The following is a 19,268-nucleotide window of genomic DNA, read 5'->3' as shown; positions in this document are numbered from 1 at the left end:
CTATTGCTCAATTCAACTAACAAGCTGCTTTAAACTGCCTCCTAATGTCTGTATAACATCAGTATTTTTTTTTTCCTGTCCACTCATGGGGCATATTGTAGAGAGCTATTCATCAATTATCAAAATTCTTTTCTTTTTAATTCCCCAGAGGAACTGAAAAATTTTAAGCTGGATGATTTTAGTAGCAAAATCTCTTACTTACTTTAGTATATCTTTATACATATATTTCACATTCCTTTGAGAAATATGTAAAGAATCATAAATCTCACTCAGAATCTATCTTGAAGGTTGCCAGTGTAATCTTTCTATCATGTAACATAATAAATCACTGGTTTTGAAAGATAATGAGGTCTCTGAAATTATTCAGTAATCAATTTTATTTTTGCTATTATTACAAGTTTTCTTCTTATTATTAGTGCAGGAAACATTGCTCCTGATGTTCTGTAATACAGGGTTAAAAGTCGATGACTATTTTTATCATGTTTGAAGTCTTTGCTATGTACCTTTGTACGTTGACTAGGTATGCACTGTAGAGTGGAGACGCAGTGTTTGCATACTGAGTAATTCTAAAATGTAAACTACATTCCTTAATATTAATGTGTTTTAAGTGACACCAGTTATGGATATCTATGATTCATATTGCCGAGCTGTTCCCCTTCCCCAGAATGATGTACTGTCACTGTCCTATTCATTTTAAATGTTGTATTCATAAGGGTTTTGTGACTAGACATCACTGTAAATCAATGTTATTGGACTATATTTCCAAACAAAACATTTACAAAGACAGTCATCCCACGTTCCATACTCAGAGTACAACACTTGCATGAAGGTCAAATAAAGTCGACATCAACTTATGGATTAGTTTATTGAAAAAGCAAATGAAACCAACAGTTTTTGGAATACCTTAATAAGAGGTTTAATATATTCATGTTTCACTCCAGAATTCCTAATAGTCTTAAGAGCTCTGCTAGAAATGTAAAACAAATAACATTAGGGGGATATATAAGTACTCGAGGTTGTCTTTTCTGATGAAGCACAGGGAGTATTCAGAACAGTGTTGGTTTATATTATGACTTTAGAAAGTATGTAGTAATACTAACAATGTCAGAGTTTACTTCCAGATAAACATGATTCACTTATTATCACTTACTACTTACTGAATTTGTTTCCATGGTTGATATACAGAAATATAGTCTGCTTTAGTAGTACAAGCTGATCTATTTTTTTTTTTTTAAAGTTTGTTTTGTTTTGATTTTAATGTTGGGAAGTCCCATAGTTTGAAATCAATAATACTTCTTAATTTTTTTTTTTTTTTTTTTTTTTTGCGACCACTTGGTGTGATGGAGGTTTTGGGTAGTTCATGGCTCACAAATATTCTCATGTAATGTTCTATATGTTTTCTTTTCTCTGTCTTCATGTTCTCCATCATATAGATTCAAAAGGAGGTCATATACTATGTAAAGAATATGCCTGAATCATGGGGCACGTGGGTAGTGCAGCTGGTTAAGTGTCTGACACTTGCTTTTGTCTCAGGTTATGGTCTCAGGGTCATGAGATTGAGCCCCACATCAGGCTCCATGCTCAGCGTGGAGATTCTCTTGAGATTCTCTCTCCCTCCCCCATTGTCCCTCTCACTTGTGCGCGCTCTCTCTCTCTCTATCTCTCTACATATATATATACATATATATATGTATATATATATGTATATATATATAATTAATGAAAAAAAGAAAGAAAAAAAGAAACAACAAAAACACCCAAATCAGTAACCTATGACTATATTACAATAAACCACTGAAGTGTGAATAAACAGGAAAAAGACATTTAGATCTCTTGAGAGTTATGTGTGATTCTTGAGTAAGGGCCATTGAATCTAGATTATCTTGCATAGTATGGGTTTTCTGTATATTAACTTAGATGCTTCTCTAAAGAGTGGAAGATAAATGTGTGTTAAAGGTGTTCAAATGAAAAATAAAACTTTTCCTTGAGCAACTAGTGATATTTTACATAAGAGATGAAGAACTCTCTGAATCCCTACTTTCTTCATGTTGATGGGAAACTTGCAAGACTTCAGAAAAATAATTTTTAAAGTTACAATCTGACAAAATAAACACTTAGCAATCAGGAGTATAATACCAAAGTATTATACCAAAAGTTCCTGTTAATAGAATATATAAGCTGTACACATTAAATAAGTGTACAGTAATTTGGCAGGTAAAAAAATTAATTTTGCATGGAAAATTGCAATGTGCTACAGGTAGGCTAATTTATCTTAAAACCAAGCCCATATTTTATACCATGATGACATCCATCCATTTTATATTCTGGTGCATCACTTAGTACAGGGAGTGCTACACTCGTTCATCATCTAGGGCCCTAACTTATTTCTTAATTATGCTTCTTGGTGTGTGTGGGGGTGGTTCATTCAAGAGTTTCAGTGGCCATAGACATCAGAGCTTTAATTAAAGAGCAATAGATATGTGTGCTCTGGTATACCACACATTTTAAGGTAAATTTGATAAAGATAGGATCTTAATTAACATTTGCTAGCCATAAGTTGTTCTTGTTTTTAGGTTGTTGAAATAGTCTGAAAAGTTTTATCACTTAATTTGGGATACTATTTGAAGGGGTGTGGTGGAGGTGGGGGTAGGAAGGAGTAAACCAATAGCAAAAAAAAAAAAAAAAAAGAGAGAGAGAGAGAGATCCCATTCCCTTTGTGAACAATAAGCCAATGGAAGAGAGAAGGCTAATCTGTCTATCTGCAGGTTTCTTTCTTTTTTTTTTTTTTTTTTTTTTTAAGATTTTACTTACTTATTCATGAGAGACAGAGAGGAAGAGACACAGGCAGAGACAGAAGCAGGCTCCATGCAGGGAGCCCGATGTGGGACTCTAGGATCACGCCCTGGGCCTAAGGCAGGCCCTAAACCGCTGAACCACCCAGGTGTCCCCATCTGCAGGTTTCTTTTAACCTTATGACATCCTTTTTATTTTACCCTTTTACAATTATCGTAAGGACGCCATTCTTACCATGTACTTTGTATTAGTTCATTGCTATGCAGCACAACCACCTCTGGAAGGTAATGTTCACTCCACAAATGAAGAAAGCAAAGAATAAAGAGACCTGCTCTCTTGCCTAGGGTTACATTATAAGTTAGTGGCAAAATGTGTATTAAAATTCAGGTCTCCAGAGCCCCAGTGTTTTAATTAGCTTAATAATCCATGCTAACTTTCATGATTGTTAGGGCTTAGGCTTTGGTATTCTTTAACATTATTCTCAACACCTATGAAAAATGGCTGCCCTTCATAAGGTTAATGCAAACTATGAGTTACACCAATTATGCAAACCCTAATCTTTGTAACTTATCTACCCCCAGGGTTCTCAGTGCTGTGTGAGCATGTACTTTTTTTTCTTATTCAAAAGAGCTTTCACCCACTTCTATGAGCACTTTCCTTTTACACTATTAACAACAAAAACAAAACCATTAATTGAATGTTACCACATTTAAACTTATAATGAAGGTATAATTATCCCAACTGTATTAATAAAGAAATTAATGTTCAGTGACTTGTCCATGGCTGCATAGCTAATAAGAATTAGAATGGGGATTTAATTCTGAGACTTAATTCGAAGTATCAAAACACATGATCTTTGCCTATAAAGTTGATTCTTAAAAGAAATAATGTGATACTACTGGAAAAACCAAATCAATAAAACAATTTGAAAGTGTATACATTGTTTCAGAGTTCTTCATATATAAAACTTTTCCCTAGGCCCATGTACCCATTAGTCATCATTTATATTCTACACTTTATTCATTCTTTCCTTCATTTATTCAGTTAGTCACTTGACAAATACTGAGCTAATTGCTGGGGGAATAAAGCCAAGAAAAGAGATTTTAGATTGTGGTATTATAGTTTTTAAATATAGGTAAAATAAGGTGCCCCCTTAACGCAATGGGCAGCATGTCTGTCTCATAAAAATGGCTAAAATAAAGTGGATTGACTTTAGATGGAATGGTCAAAAATATTATATATATTATATATTATATTTATCATATTATATTATAACTGGTGTTAAAAGAAGAGCTAGAACTATTGTATCAAGAGTGAGAGAAAAATAGTCCCTCAGGGATAAGCATAGACAAAAATCTTCATCATCATTGAGTTTATACCCTAGAGGAGGAGATAGAAAAACAAAGTAAATAAGTAAAAGATAGATACAGGTATAGATAGGAGTACTGAGGAATCCAGAAGCAAAGCATTGTAGGGGAATCATTTTAGGTAGGATGTAATAGAAAGTCTCAGTGAGAAAGGGACGTGAATGAGGACTGAAAAGCAGTGAGGTACAAAATCAAGCAGATCTCCAGGAGGAGATGTCCTGGACAGAGGGAAAAGCAAATGCAAAGACCCTGAGGTAGAAGTATACTGGGTGTAATAAAGAAGAGAGTAGAGAGTTTTAAGAAAGTTTATGGCAATATCTGATTAGTATTTATTTTAGGAAGGTAACTTTTGTGAGATCTGGAAAACAGAAGGGAGAACTCAAGAATGTAATGGGAGAATAATGGGAGATAGTTTTGTATAATTCAAGATGAAAAAATGATTATTATCTAAACAAGGATGGGTGGCATCGGAACTGGAGCAATAAGCTACAGTTTGGAGGTGGAATAAACAGGACATATTTTATGATTAGTTATAATGAGAGAAAAAAGAAAAAATATCAATAACTACTGAATTTTCACTGATAGGTGGGGGTGCTATTGAATTAGGGAAGATACGACATTGAGGAAGTAACAAAGTATTCTCTTTATCACTATTATATCTGCGATGTCTATAAGATTTTAAGAGGAAATTTCAAGTAGAGAGCAGGGGTCTGACATATAAATTTCTATTTTATCGGCCTCAAAATGCTAGGTAATTGAATTCATAGGCTCTCCATTTCTGAAAAATCTACTAAGCACAAGCTTAGAAATATGATACATAACTATAGGTAAAACTTGCATGTGAAATTCTAAGGATTGTTAAACTAATTTACCTACAAGCAAATAACTAGTTCTAGCCTTAAATAGATTGACAAAAGAGGTGATTTTATCAGTAGCTCAGAAATTTTTAATCTAAGTATCAATATAACCATCAACAGAATTTGGATAGAAATACCACAAAAATACAAGGAAATTGAAAACTAATAGCAAATTTTATTATTTAAGTCCTGTCTAGCTTTTACTTGATTACCAGGTTTCCTAGATTTACTAAGGCCTAATAGCATCTTGAACTCACTGACAAGTATAACCTAAAGTTCAAGTACGATGACAATATAGGAGATTGTTTGAATGACATGAAGATATATTAAAGGTTACAACTTAGAACTACCTGTTTGATATCGGAGGATGTGTTTTGTTTGTCAGGTGCAGTGGTTTAAACATGATGCATTGGATGTCATTAGGTGGGGTGTGCTCTTTCTGGTCGGTCTCAGATACCACGACTCCTTACTGTCCTGACCTTTATGCTGTTTGCTTGGTTCTTGACATGATTTCACATTGTTAACCACCTATAGATACCTTGAGCATCTATCTACTTTTATGTTAAGACTAACTGGCAAAGCACCGTGCGTGTTGGTTCTTTGAGATGAGCCCTTATACAATTGCTTTTGTTGACTTGTGCTTTGGTGTGTTTCCATCAGTCTGTGCTGAAAACATGTTATAAGAAATAAACCTATAGATCCTATCGTGGTGTTCATTGTAAGAATATTGTTGAGGATGTTATACATTACAGCACATAGCATTCCTTTTATGAAATGATAATGAAAAACTTGATTTCTATTATTTTTAAGATTTTATTTATTTATTCATGGCAGATACACAGAGAGAGGCAGAGACAGGGCAGAGGGAGAAGCAGGCTCCCTGTGGGGATCCTGATGTGGGACTCAATCCCAGGACCCCGAGATCACGACCTGAGCAGGAGGCAGACGCTCAACCACTGAGGCACCCAGGCATCCCACTTAATTTCTAATATTATTTGATTAAGTTATTTCTCTAATTAATTGGCTCATTTTTATCCCAGTGTTAAGAACCGATTTCAATGTGTAGTTTCCACTGGTTGTTTGAAAACTTAGGTCAATGTGAAATAGTAGAAAACATATATAATGGTCTCTGTCCCCACTTCCTTGCACAAAGCCCCCCAAACTCTGATAATGTACTGATAGGAACACTAAAACAATCTTTCATCCTAATATTTGGTCTCTGACCATGGCTTCCGACATATAACTCCTAAATCCTTTGAAATTTCCTGAATTATAAGAATGTTTCTTGTTTAGATAAGGTAACTCTTGGTCGGCTGGTGGGTAGATTCAGAATGGGGGCTGGTTGCCAGAAAGATCAAACCATAATTAGAAGCTTGGGGCTTTCAACCCCACTTCTCATCCCTTGGGAGGGGGAGAAGGGCTGGAGATTGAGTTAGTGATTACTCGCCTATATGATAGTCTCTATAAAAATCCTATGAGTACGGGGTTCAGGAGCTTCCAAGAATGAGAACACATTCATGTGCCAAGAAGGTGGTGTACCCCAACTCCATGGTGACAGAAGTGTCTGCTCTCTGTTGCTTTATTATATTAATAAACCAGTAAATGTAACTAAGAATTTCTCTGAGTTCTGTGAGCTGTTCTAGCATATGGTGAAACCCAAAGAAGGGGTCATGAAAACCTCCAGTTATAGCTGGTTTGGTCAGACGCACAGAGGACAACCTAGAACTTGTAACTAAAACATCTGAGGTGGCAGAGGAAGTAGCCTTGTCAGGCTGAGCCTGTTAACATCTGGGGTCTGCACTAACTTTGGTTCGTGTCGCACTGAATTGAATTGTAGGACACCCAGCTGGTGTTTCAAAGCCTGGCTTGAAGTATGAAAACCCACACACGTGGTTTTTCAGAAGTGAAGCAGTGTGGTAGTCGTGTGAGAGTCAAGGAGACACCCAGGGGAGTTTTCCCAAGACAGTCAGGATAACAGATGTTGGAACTCTGGGGTAGGCAGCATTCTAACATGAGCTCTATTGACCCTCACCCTTATATGCTCTCTTCCACTTGAACGTGAGGGGAACCTGGAGAGATGAGATTTTGCAGATGTCTTAAGATCCCAAATTAATTGATTTTAAGATTGGGAGATTATCTGGGCCAGCCTGGCCTACTCATATGAGCTTTTTAAATATGGATCTAGAGGTTAGAGGCCGAGGCAGTCAAAGATCCAAAGAGGAGAGGGATTCAGCTTGAAGTGTATTCTCTGTTCTGGCTTTGAAGATGAATGGGGCAGAGGGGCCAGGGGGTATGGATGGGCTCTAATGGCTGAGAGAGGTCTCCAGCAGGCAAATGGCGACCTCAGTCCTACAGTTGCAAGGAGTTAAATTTGTCCAAAATCTCAGTGTTTGGAAGATCATCCTTCCCCTGGAGACTCCAGAATTTAACACACGCAGGCCACCACTTTGATTTTACCTTGTGAACCCTGAGCAGAAAACCTAGCCACACTCTGCCTGGACTTCTGACCTAAGGAAGTGTGAGCTAATGAATGAGTATCATTTTAAGTCACTACGTTTGCGATAATTTCTTCTGCAGCAATGGGAAGCAAATGTCGACGATTATATCAAGAACCGTGAAGGGTCTGAAATTTTACTCTGCTTGCAACTAAAATGTAACTTGCCACAGTTTCCTGCATGCAGGTCGGAGACATGGGGCTCGCGGACCACAGACAGATGGCCTTAGTACTTGCAGCGATAGCAGGGCCAGGGGGGTCAGGATTTGTGCTGATTGTTTGAACCCCAATTCCCACAGGGTGATGCAGAGAGGGCCAGATGATTGGGCCTCTCTGCACATGCACTGGGTTCTGTTACAGGAAAGGAACTCCCAGCACAGGAAACAAAAATCTTTTATAATGGGCAGTCAGCCGGCTTGACCTTGGCCCAGCATGAGACATTATCTTTATTAAACTGGATAGTATATAAACCTGGCCTTTGCTCCCAAGAGAGGCACTATCTCGATCTTCTAAGGTCTCTTCCTATACAAAATCTATCAGTGATGAGCAGAAACAGGAAAACTGTCTTCCAGTATCTTATGCTTACACGTTCCTTACTGAATGGTGGCAGTGAGCACTAATAATAACGCATGCGTCCCTGAAGTATTAAGATGCGTGAAGAGAATCAACACAATACTATAGGGAGACACCTCCAAACTATTAGATTTCAAATTTTATATAAAACAAATTTACTATCCTGGCTGAAAACTACATTTATAATCTATCTTTTAACATGAATATATCAAGGTGTAGCAATTTTAAAGTAACCTTATTTTTTTTAATATTTTATTTATTTATTTGAGATAGTAAGTAAGAGAAAGAGAAGGAGTGGTGGTGGCAGGGGGAGGGAGAAGCAGACTCCCCACTGAGCAAGGAGCCCAACATGGGGCTCAATCCCAGGACCCCGGGATCATGACCTGAGTGGAAGGCAGGTGCTTAACTGACTGAGCCACCCAGGCTCCCCAAATTAGCCTTATTCTTATGTTTATGTTCTTAACTTTGCTACTTTTCCCTGTCTTTCCTCACTATTTCTAATTCATATCACAGTTTTATATTTCCTGAATCTCTAAAAGAATTCGAAGAATTGTGCTTAGGCAAAGCCAACTAAAACAGAGTAATTTGATAAGAAATTGCCAAGCATAAAATATATTTTCGTAGCTTTCCCTTGACTCCATATATTGCAAGGGCTGTGACTGGCTATGGGATTGGGCTCATTAGACTGGATTAATTGCAGTTCCTGATAGCTTTGCAGAATGTAGAATGCTCTGAAGGCAATCATTTGGAGAATATTAGATATTTTTAATATTGCCATGGTTAATTTCATATCTCTGAATAAACTTTGGCTCTGAGCAAGGTTCATACCCACTCAAAATGTGACTTGAATAAAAGAGATGCTCTTTCCATGCTGATTGGGCAAATTGAGTTTCCAAGCCCACCACTAGACCAACCGCTGTGGGAAGAAATCAGGCTTATTCGCGTAGTGCTAAATTATTGTCTATCCAGGCGCCAGTCTTGATGGCAAATAAGATGAAATTAGCTGATAAATTTCAGACCAAGCAGAGACCCACTTCGGATCTGGGGGGGAGGGGGGATCAATCCCACTCAGGGCTCACTGGCTGCTGAATGGGGAGAGGGGACAAAGGTGAAGGAGTGCCCTAACATAATGTACATGATGCTGCTTGAACCGAAGCAGAGGTGACTAGCCCTCTGTAGCAGGATAGGAAACTGAGGGCAAAACTGTGATCATTGTGGCCTCAAACCCATAGTAAGTGGCAATGTCAGATTTCCAGGCCAGATTTTCTGACCTCAGGTCTGTTGCTCTTGTCCCTATGTCCTACTCTCTTGTGACATGTTGAGTGAATCAGTCTGAACTGTTAATGAAAGCAGGGCTTGAAAGATCGAAGAAAGGAAGAGCAATGATATAGAAATACTTCTTTGCAGAAAAAAAAAAAAAAAAAAGAAAAGAAAAACACTTTCAGAGAGGAAGACACCCAGAAACAGCAACCCCAGGTTGGATTTTGTAAGACGATGTTTGACTTCTACACAAATTTGGCTGGGTCAGGACCTTCAAGTACTCAGGGCCCAGTAGCACGGTGGTAGATTGCAAAATCTGTGCCACGAGAGCACTTTTGCAGATTCACTATCCCACTGCGACTCTTCCCAGAACAGCTCAGACTAAAACAAAGAAAACAAATTCCCATAAAACCCTAACTAAAAGGTCACGGAAAGGAGAGGCAAAACTCATTAATTTTTTTTCAGGGCCTGAGGGTTCCTTCTTTAAAATCTGTGCCACACTGGCACGTGCAGTTTGCATGATGATTTTCTTTTGTATCAAAGCACACCCACTCCAGGTGGCAATACCCTGATGCCTCTCTGCCCTTTGGCTCCGCGGCCCGGCTCCCCTGAGGCTGCCTGGTGAATCCAGGTTCACCTTTTGTGAATCGTCCACGATGGGCCTGCCTCATGACAAATGTTATTCCTTAAATAATCTTGGTTGTTTTCTCTCTGAACTATATATAAATGAAACAACATCCAAGTGAATTGGTGCATGTTGTTATTTCTGAGGACCACTCTTTTTAAGGTAGAGACATAGGGCTGCCATTTTTCTCAGAAAAAAAAAAAAAAAAAGATATGTCTCAAAGACAGTAAATAATATAATCCCTAATTTTTATCCTGTACATTTAAGGATTGATACGAGACTGAAAAGTTTGAAAGCCTATGTAACCTGGCTAAATTCAGTCTTCTTTCCCTGTTCTCTCTCAAAAAACAAGACAAAGGTCTAGGAAGGAAGAGTTTGATGCCTCTTAAGGAACATTGGTCGCTGCCCATTTTCCACTCTGCATTGACAATCTCCGTAAGTTCTGGAAGCAGGAGAGAGAGATCCAGACATATTCCAGAGCAGGGAATGAGAAACAGTTGTTTGCATTCTTTTTGTTAAAGAAATAATCTCTGCAGTTAAAAAAAGTCAATCCTTTTTTTTTTTTTTAAGATTTTATTTATTTATTCATCAGAGACACAGATAGAGAGAGGCAGACACACAGACAGAAGGAGAAGCAGGCTCCATGCAGAGAGACCAAATTGGGACTCGATCCCGGGACCCCAGGATCACGCCCTGGGCCAAAGGCAGGTGCTCAACCACTGAGCCACCCGGGTGATCGATTTATTTCTTGATATACAAATAGGTAAGTGCTTATAAAAATTTTTACAAGGTACACATGTATTACTATAGTCATATATTTGTATTAAATAATATACACAAAAGTCCATGAAATTAAGATGAGTGAGATAGAGATGAGATGAAAACATTTTTAGAAAATGTTCTGTTCTATTTATAGTGGTGCTAGAAACTTTCAAAATTTTATTAAAATTATTTGGTGCTTTTAGTTGATTAAATATGCAGCAGCAGCATCATAAATATCTTGATTTAAGACTTTATGCAAGAAAATGATTTGCAGATTTAAGTTCTCTTTTATGAAATACTGCCTATTGGTTTAATGAGTGTCATTTTGGAAAAGTCAAGTGGTAAAACTTCATAGATCCAAGTAGAAGAAATGCATGTTGCCTGCATTTACTAAATCTTGAAACTCCTGTTTTAATGCTACCCACTAATAATGCAAATATTTTATTGAAATCAGATACTAGGTTTTGAGCTACCCTGATATTCATCAGTTGTTCCTTTGAGTTGGAAAGTGCTGTAGTTTTATAAAATATCGTCAAATACAGGCACAGAAATTCATTTGGAAGATTTATAATCAGAATAGAGAGGGAGAAGTCTAAGTTTTCAAAGCATGCTGATAGGAGATTTTGTATATAGGTGACACTTTGTTTTCAGCCACACATTTATCTGAAGATGGATATATTTTAAAATGTCCATTTCCAAATGTTCTCTTTATAGCAGGAGGTTCTTTGAAAAGCAACTGCGTTCTTACTCATTGTTAAAATGTGGCAATTTGGGTTCTTATTTTTGCAAGGGAAAAACATGTAAGTCATCTTCAACTTTGACAGTTCCTTAAGTGCATTCGGGTGGTGTGTGAAGTATCTTTGTGTGATATGCAAAATTTTCCCTCAAACGGTCTGCTATTTTTCAAAATATTTAGAGATGCTTTTGTTTAGATAATAAAGTCTATACGTTCACATTCAAAAACTGCAATACCTCATGATATACTAATACATAACAAAGGAGTGAGGATGTCCCTGCGCACCCAGGGACATCCCATTCTTTCCTTGGTGTGTGATAAGGAATCAGTTCATGTGCTGTGACTAAGGATGGCTCATATTTGTTTCTGTTTTTGTTTTCCCTCCCTGTACCTCAGTTAAATCATCTCATGCAGTTGGTGTGTACAATTTTTTTTTTGAACCAATTCTTTTGCGGAGTTCTTTTGAAACTTTTTATTTTGTAATAATTTTTGATTTGCAGAAAAGTTGCAGAGACAGGACAGAGTTTCTATGTATCATTTACGCAATTTCCCCTAGTGTAAAAAAAAAAAAATTAGAAAATCATGATACAGGGGCACCTGAGTTGCTCAGCGGTTGAGTGTCTGCCTTTGGCTCAGGTCGTCATCCTGGGGTGCTGAGATCGAGTCCCGCATCTGGCTCCCTGCAGGGAGCTTGCTTCTCCCTCTGCCTGTGTCTCTGCCTCTCTCTCTGTGTCTCTCGTGAATAAATAAATAAAATCTTTAAAAGAAAAAAAAAAAAGTCATTCTACGTCTGTCAAAACTAAAAAGGTAACATTGGTATGATACTATTGACTACAGACTTTACATGGATTTTATGCATTTTTTCACTAAAAAATGACCTTTTCCTGTTTCAAGATCCAGTCCATGATACCACATTGCTTTGAGTTGTCAGGCTGCATTAGTCTCCTCTGATCTATGACAGTTTATCAGGTTTGCCTTTTTTTTATGACCTTGACAATTTTAAAGACTAATGATCTGGTATTTTGTAGAATGCTGCTCTGTTTGGGTTTGCCTGATGTTTTCTCATGGTTTTTTTTTTTTTTTTTTTTTTTTCTCATGGGTTTTAAGAATATCATGGCCAAGAGTTACCCTTCTCATCACATCATGATGCACAATATCAATATGACTTATCCTTGGTTGTTCATCTCCATCAATCACTTGGGTTGGGGGAAGGGTACTTAAGATGTTTCTTCACTATAAAGATAGTTTTTTCCTCCCTTTATTTTTGGAAGATAGCCATCGAGTCCAGGTTACATACAAGGAGAAGAACATATTTCACTTTTTTAAAAATTAAGTTTTAAATTTTAATTCTGGTATTGGTAACATACACTGATATATTAGTTTAGGTGTATGTTATCGTGATTCACAATTCTACACATTATTCATTGCTCATCATGATAAATGTGCTCTTAATCCCCTTCATTTATTTTACCCATTCCCCCATACACCTCACATCTGGAAACCATCAATTTGTTCTCTATAGTTAAAACTTCAATCATGGGTTTGTTTCTCTCTCCTTCTTTTCCTTTGTTTTGTTCCTTAAATTCCACATGTGAATAAAATCATATGGCATTTGTCTTTTCCTGCCTTATTTCATTTAGCGTTATACTTTCTAGCTCCATCCATGGTTTTTGCAAATGGTAAGATTGTATTCTTTTTCATGACTGAATAATATTCTAATATATCACATCTTCTTCACCCATTCATCTATCAATGGACTTGGGCTGCTTCCATATTTTGGCTATTGCAAATAGTGCTATAATAAACATAGTTTTTTTCTAAGATTGCTTTTATTTATTCTGAGATTTTTTTTTAATTCAATTTGCCAATATATAGTATAACACCCAGTGCTCATTCCATCAAGCGCCCCGCTCAGTGCCTGTCACCCAGTTACTCCATGCTCACCACTCACCTCCCCTCTGCAACCATTTGTTTATTTCCCAGAGTTAGGAGTCTCTCATGGTTTGTCTTTCTCTCTAATTTTTCCCCACTCAAGTTCTCTCCTTTTCCTTAAAGTCCTTTTCACTATTTCTAATGTTCCACATGAGTGAAACCATATGATAATTGTCCTTCTCTGAGTGACTTATTTCACTCAGCATGATACCCTCCAGTTCCATCCACATCGAAGCAAGTGGTGGGTATCCGTCTCTTCTGATGGCTGAGTAATAGTCCAGCTACACCTGTGGTGCAGGTGTCCCAGTGTTTCACTCTATCAGTATCTTTGGGGTAAATACTTATGTTCCCTTTGAATTTGTGTTTTGTATTTTTTGGATAAATACTCAGTAATGCAATTACTGGATCACAGAGTAGTTCTATTTTAAACTTTTTTTCTGTTTATTTTTACTGTTTTCCACAATATCTATACCAGTTTGCATCCCTACCAACAGTGCAAGAGAGTTTGTTTTTCTCCACATCCTCACCAACACTTGTTTCTTATGATTTTGATTTTAGCTAGTCTGACAGGTATGAGGTGATATTTCATTGTAGTTTTGATTTGCATTTTCCTGCTGATGAGTGATATTGAGCACCTTTTCATGTGACTATTGATCATCTGTATGTCTTTGGAGAAATGTCTGTTCATGCACCCTTCCTCTGTTTAAATCGGATTATTTGTTTTTCGGGTGTTGAGTTATATCAGTTCTTTATATATTTTGGATGCTAACCCTTTATCAAATATGTCATTTGCAAATATCTTCTCCCATTCAATAGATTGCCTTTTAGTTTTGTCAATTATTCCCTTCACTGTGCAGTTCTTTTTTTATTTTGATATAGTACCAGTAGTTTATTTTTGCTTTTGTTTCCCTTGCCTCAGGAGACATATCTAGAAAAATGTTGCTGCAGCTGATGTTAGAAAAATTACTGTGTATGTTCTTTTCTAGGATTTTTATAGTTTCAGGTCTCACATTTAGGTTTTTATCCATTTTGAGTTCATTTTTGTGAATACTGTAAGAAAGAGGTCCAGTTTCAATCTTTTTGCATGTAGTTGTCCAGTGTTCCCACACCATTTGTTGAAGAGATTGTATTTTTCCCATTGCATGTTCTTGCCTGCTTTGTTGAAGATTAAATGACCATATAATTCTGGGTTAATTTCTGGGTTTTCTAGTTTGTCCTATTGATCTGTGTCTGTTTTTGTCCTGACCATACTGTTTTGATTACTACAGCTTTGTACTATTACTTGAAGTCTAGAATTATGATACCACCAGTTTTATTCTTCTTTTTTAAGATTGTTTGGCTATTCAAGGTCTTTTGTGGTTTCATACAGATTTTAGAATTATTTGTTATAGTTCTGTGAAAAAATTGCTGTTGGTGTTTTGATAGGTATTGCACTAAATGTGTAGATTGCTTTGGGTAATATAGGTATTTTCATGATAATTATTCTTCCAATTCATGCTGCAGCTTTATTGAATTCATTTATCAGTTCTAGGAGATTCTTGATTGTTTTCTTTAGGAATATATATATATATATATATATATTCTATCATCTGCTAATAATGGAAGCTTTAATTCTTCCTTACCAATTTGGATACCGTCTGTTTCTTTTTGTTGTCTGAGTGCTGTGATTAGGACTTCCAGTATTATGTTTAATAAATGTGGTCAAATTGGACATCCTTGTCTTGCTTTTGACCTTATGAGTAATGCTCTCATTTTTTCCCCTCATTGAAATATGATGTTAGCTGTGGGTTTTTCATATATAATCTTTATTATGTTGAGGTATGTTCCCTCTAGACGTACTTTGTTGAGGGTTTTTATCATGAATGGATATTTACTTTGTCAAATGCCTTTTTTGCATCTATTGAAATGACCATATGGTTTTTATCCTTTCTTTTATTTGATATAATATATACATTGATTGATTTGCAAGTATTGAACCACCCTTGCATCCTGGGAATAAATCTAACTTGATTGTGGTGAATGTTTTTTTTTTTTTTAATGTATTATTGGATTTGGTTTACTAGTATTTTATTGAGGATTTTTGCATCTATGTTCATCAGAGATATTGGCCTCTAATTCTCCTTTTTGAGCATACATTACTTTAAACCTAAAAGGACCCAAGTTGGTATTTTGAGTGTTTTGTGAGGTCATTCCAAAGTTCCTTAGGTTCTCAAGTAGGGTACTATTGACATTTGGTAGAGAAAGCATGCCAGCAAGACTTCATGAAAACCTCCTAAAAATTAGGAGGCAATGTATCCTGGGATATATCATATACATTTCCCCCAAGGAGTAAGGACATAGCTGAAATATCAGTGAATCCATTAACTATGACAGAGTTAGCCAAGTGAAAGCCACAAATAAGCCCACAAAAATCCCGGATACCACTTCATTATTCTACAAATGGCCTGATAAGAGAATATTAAAATGGAAGAAAAGGTCAAAAGAGAAATGAGACAGGACGACAAAGATGATACTCCTATATATTCAATCCAAATTCTGAAATAGCATCATCTCAGAATTTCTTTTTTTTTTTAATTTTTAATTTTTATTTATGATAGTCACACACAGAGAGAGAGAGAAGAGAGAGAGAGAGAGAGGCAGAGACATAGGCAGAGGGAGAAGCAGGCTCCATGCACCGGGAGCCCGACGTGGGATTGGATCCCGGGTCTCCAGGATCGCGCCCTGGGCCAAAGGCAGGCGCCAAACCGCTGTGCCACCCAGGGATCCCTCATCTCAGAATTTCTTTAGGCAAAAAAAGGCACATTAGAGGTAGAATTACAATACTAAATGCTACTCTGATGTATGCCAGTAATGACTGAGAAATCAATGGATTGAGCCATAAGAAATCAGAATCAAATAGATTATTTTTTGTTATCATACAATAGTGGGAATGAGCTCATGCTAGAAATTAAATTGAATTATGTAAAAATAAATAAAACTCTCTTATATATATATATATATATATATATATATATATATATATATATATGTATGTACATATATATCTGAGTTTTATGGACTGCTGTTACTGTCAGATTCATACTTCTCACACAAATGTGGCAGTATCATCACCAGATACAAACATGAAGCCTGTCCATGCAGAGATGGTTAGATGATAAGGAAATTAATACAAGAAGGGTGCCTGGGTGGCTTAGTCAGTTGAATGTCCCATTCTTGATTTCAGCTCAGGTAACGATCTTGGGGTCATGGGATGGAGCCCTGCATCAGGCTCCATGCACAGTTGGAATCTGCTTGGGATTCTCTCTCTCTCTCTACCCGTCTCCCTGCTCATGTTCTCAATATCTCTCTCTCTCTCTCTCTCTCTGTCTCTTTCTAAAAACAATAAATAAATAAAAATATTTTTTTAAAAAGAAGATTAATACCAGAATTAAAATCATGCTTCATGGTTGGGCCAAACATGGTATATTTTCAAATTGTTTATAATCTGCACAGATATTTCATAATGACATTTGTTTTCGTATACTGACATTTCTTAAGATAGGATGAATCAGGACAAGAGTATCTTAGTTTTGATGAGTGTTTCATAGTCGGAGACATCAAGTTTTCATTTCTAGTTTTATTATTCAGTAACTCTGATGTTGCTGAATTTATTCAAATTCTGTGAGCCTTAATTTACTCTTAGTTCTTAAATGGAGATAACAGTGAGTGCTTTATGAGGTTATTATGAGAATTAAATGAGATCACATGTGTGGTATATCAAGTGCAGAATGCCACAGATAATAAGTAATCAATAAATCCGAGCTTCCTCTTATTATTATTATTATTATTACCACATTATCATCCTAAATATCTACTTTGAATTCTAAAATTATAAGAAATTAAAACGAGATTAGTGAAATCTAGCCAGGAGCTGAAATGGCAAAGGAGAAATATAACAGAGTACAAATAAGAAAAAAAAAAGTTCATAAAGCATAAAGAAAGAAGTCAATTAAGACATGGAATTTCCATCAGGAAAATCACTTCAAAAAAAAAAAAAAGACATAAGTTGTGAGAAGAGAATGGAGTATAAATTGACTGAGTTGATAGTTCATACAGATACCTGGGGCTGCTCTCTTGAGGAGTTATCAACATTCCAATAAAGGGCAGTCCTTTATTTCAAGCTAAGGCAATTAGAATTTATTTTACTTTACATATTTTAATTCATCAGTCCTAATTAACATATTTTTTACAAATATAATGGGGTGCTGTATGCCAAAAACAAATTCCTATAAGAGCTTGTGAGATTTTCAGCATTTTATTTCTCATGGCTGACCAACCATGAAGGATTAGTGAAAGTAAATTTTTAAAACAATGCTAGCTGTTAATTTAAAGCATAAACTTTTCTGATCTTTATTATTATTGCTAGATAAAGAGTTGTCATTTCTAAAGAAATGCTGGAAAGTAGTTAATTTCTCTTTATGCTTAGGGTTACAGGCTTTTAAATTTGTAGGTCTATTTCAGGCCTCATTTAGCTATTAAGAAATTTACACTATTTCCTTCACTTTCCTAATGGCCAGAGATACTGCAATATAAATTGAGAAGGATAAGAAAAAAGAAACAACTTAAATTTTCATTACAGTTATACTTTCCTCTCATCAAAGGACCTCAGAAATTCCCCTGCTGTATCAGTAATGCCAGGTAGTTAATTTCTCTGCCCAAACAGGATCCACAGATGTGCTGACATAACAATACCCAATGTTTCAAGATCCTCAAGGATATTAATAAAAAGCTATTTCTTATGGGAACTTCAGATTTTTTTTTTTTTTTTTTGCCCAGGAAAGATTACAGATCAGTATTTATTATCTCAAAATATTAAGGTAATTAGTGCTGGGTGAATTAAAGAAAAAATGCAACGTTCACAGTGGTCCAGATAAATACCGAAATTTTGAGGATGCTTACTTGAACTTTATCAAAACTATGGAAATTCTGGTGTTTGCAAAATTGAACTGCAAGTCTGGGGGGAAAGGGCTATCTTGCAAGATTTTGAAAGCATCGTGTTGCTGGTTGGACTGAAAATACTACATGCATGGCTGTTCCCTGCTTTTTCAGCATTCTCTAGGTCAGCTTAAAAAGAGATGAAAAAACCCAGAAGTGCAGAGACATTAAAAAGGCAAAAGTGAGCTTTCCAACTTTATAAATGAGGTCCTTTTTTTTTTTTTTTTTTTTTTGTCTTTGAGTTTTACCTGACATTTCATTGATCTTCACTTTAAGCAAATAGTAGTAAACCGAATTACTCTCATAGTGGCTCACCTGTCCCGCCCCTCTTTTCCCCTTCTACCTTCCATTCTTTAGCCTACTAGAGGCAGGGAGCCCCCTTGGCAGTCCACGGAACTCCGTGCTTGCATCAGCTCAGGGGGGATCCAGAGCTAGATGAGAAACAAGCCTGGAGACTGCAATGGAAGCTTGAGCAGATTGTGCAATATCATTTCACATGCTATTGAATCCCCTTATGTCACATTTTTCTGTTGCCCACAAGAAATCAGCTAAGGGCAGAATGAGGGAAAGCTGGCATGGCAAATGGTCTTCTCGGTGGTTTTAACAAAGCAGTCACACCGGTGGAGGGCCGCCTCCTCTTGAATTCTGCTCCACTGTCTTGAGTCCATTTCTGAACCCCAGCCAGCACCCAGCTGGTAGGATACTACAATGCTGTCATGTCATCAACCCAGTCAAGATGTTCCAGTGTTTGTATGTGTGTGTGTTTTTAAACTTGCCAAGTTGGCTGTTTTCCCATAAATTGCATGGAATAATATATATATATATTTTTTTTTTAGAAAGGTTAGCTTCTATTTACCCATGGGTGAGCAGGTTTTTAGAGATTGCTCAGTAAACA

At 36.6% G+C, this 19,268-nt stretch overlaps 1 protein-coding gene across 1 annotated transcript in view; it reads left to right on the top strand.

Moving 5' to 3' along the window:
* The window catches only part of LOC144318323 (uncharacterized), a 113,444-nt gene that overhangs the window by 82,481 nt on the left and 11,695 nt on the right, over nucleotides 1-19,268 (top strand). The gene's annotated exons all lie outside the window — the stretch shown is intronic.

Source organism: Canis aureus, chromosome 8, assembly GCF_053574225.1.
Source record: "Canis aureus isolate CA01 chromosome 8, VMU_Caureus_v.1.0, whole genome shotgun sequence".
Taxonomy (NCBI): domain Eukaryota; kingdom Metazoa; phylum Chordata; class Mammalia; order Carnivora; family Canidae; genus Canis; species Canis aureus.
The sequence above is the reverse complement of the archived record's forward strand: the minus strand, read 5'-3'. Positions and strand labels throughout refer to the sequence as shown.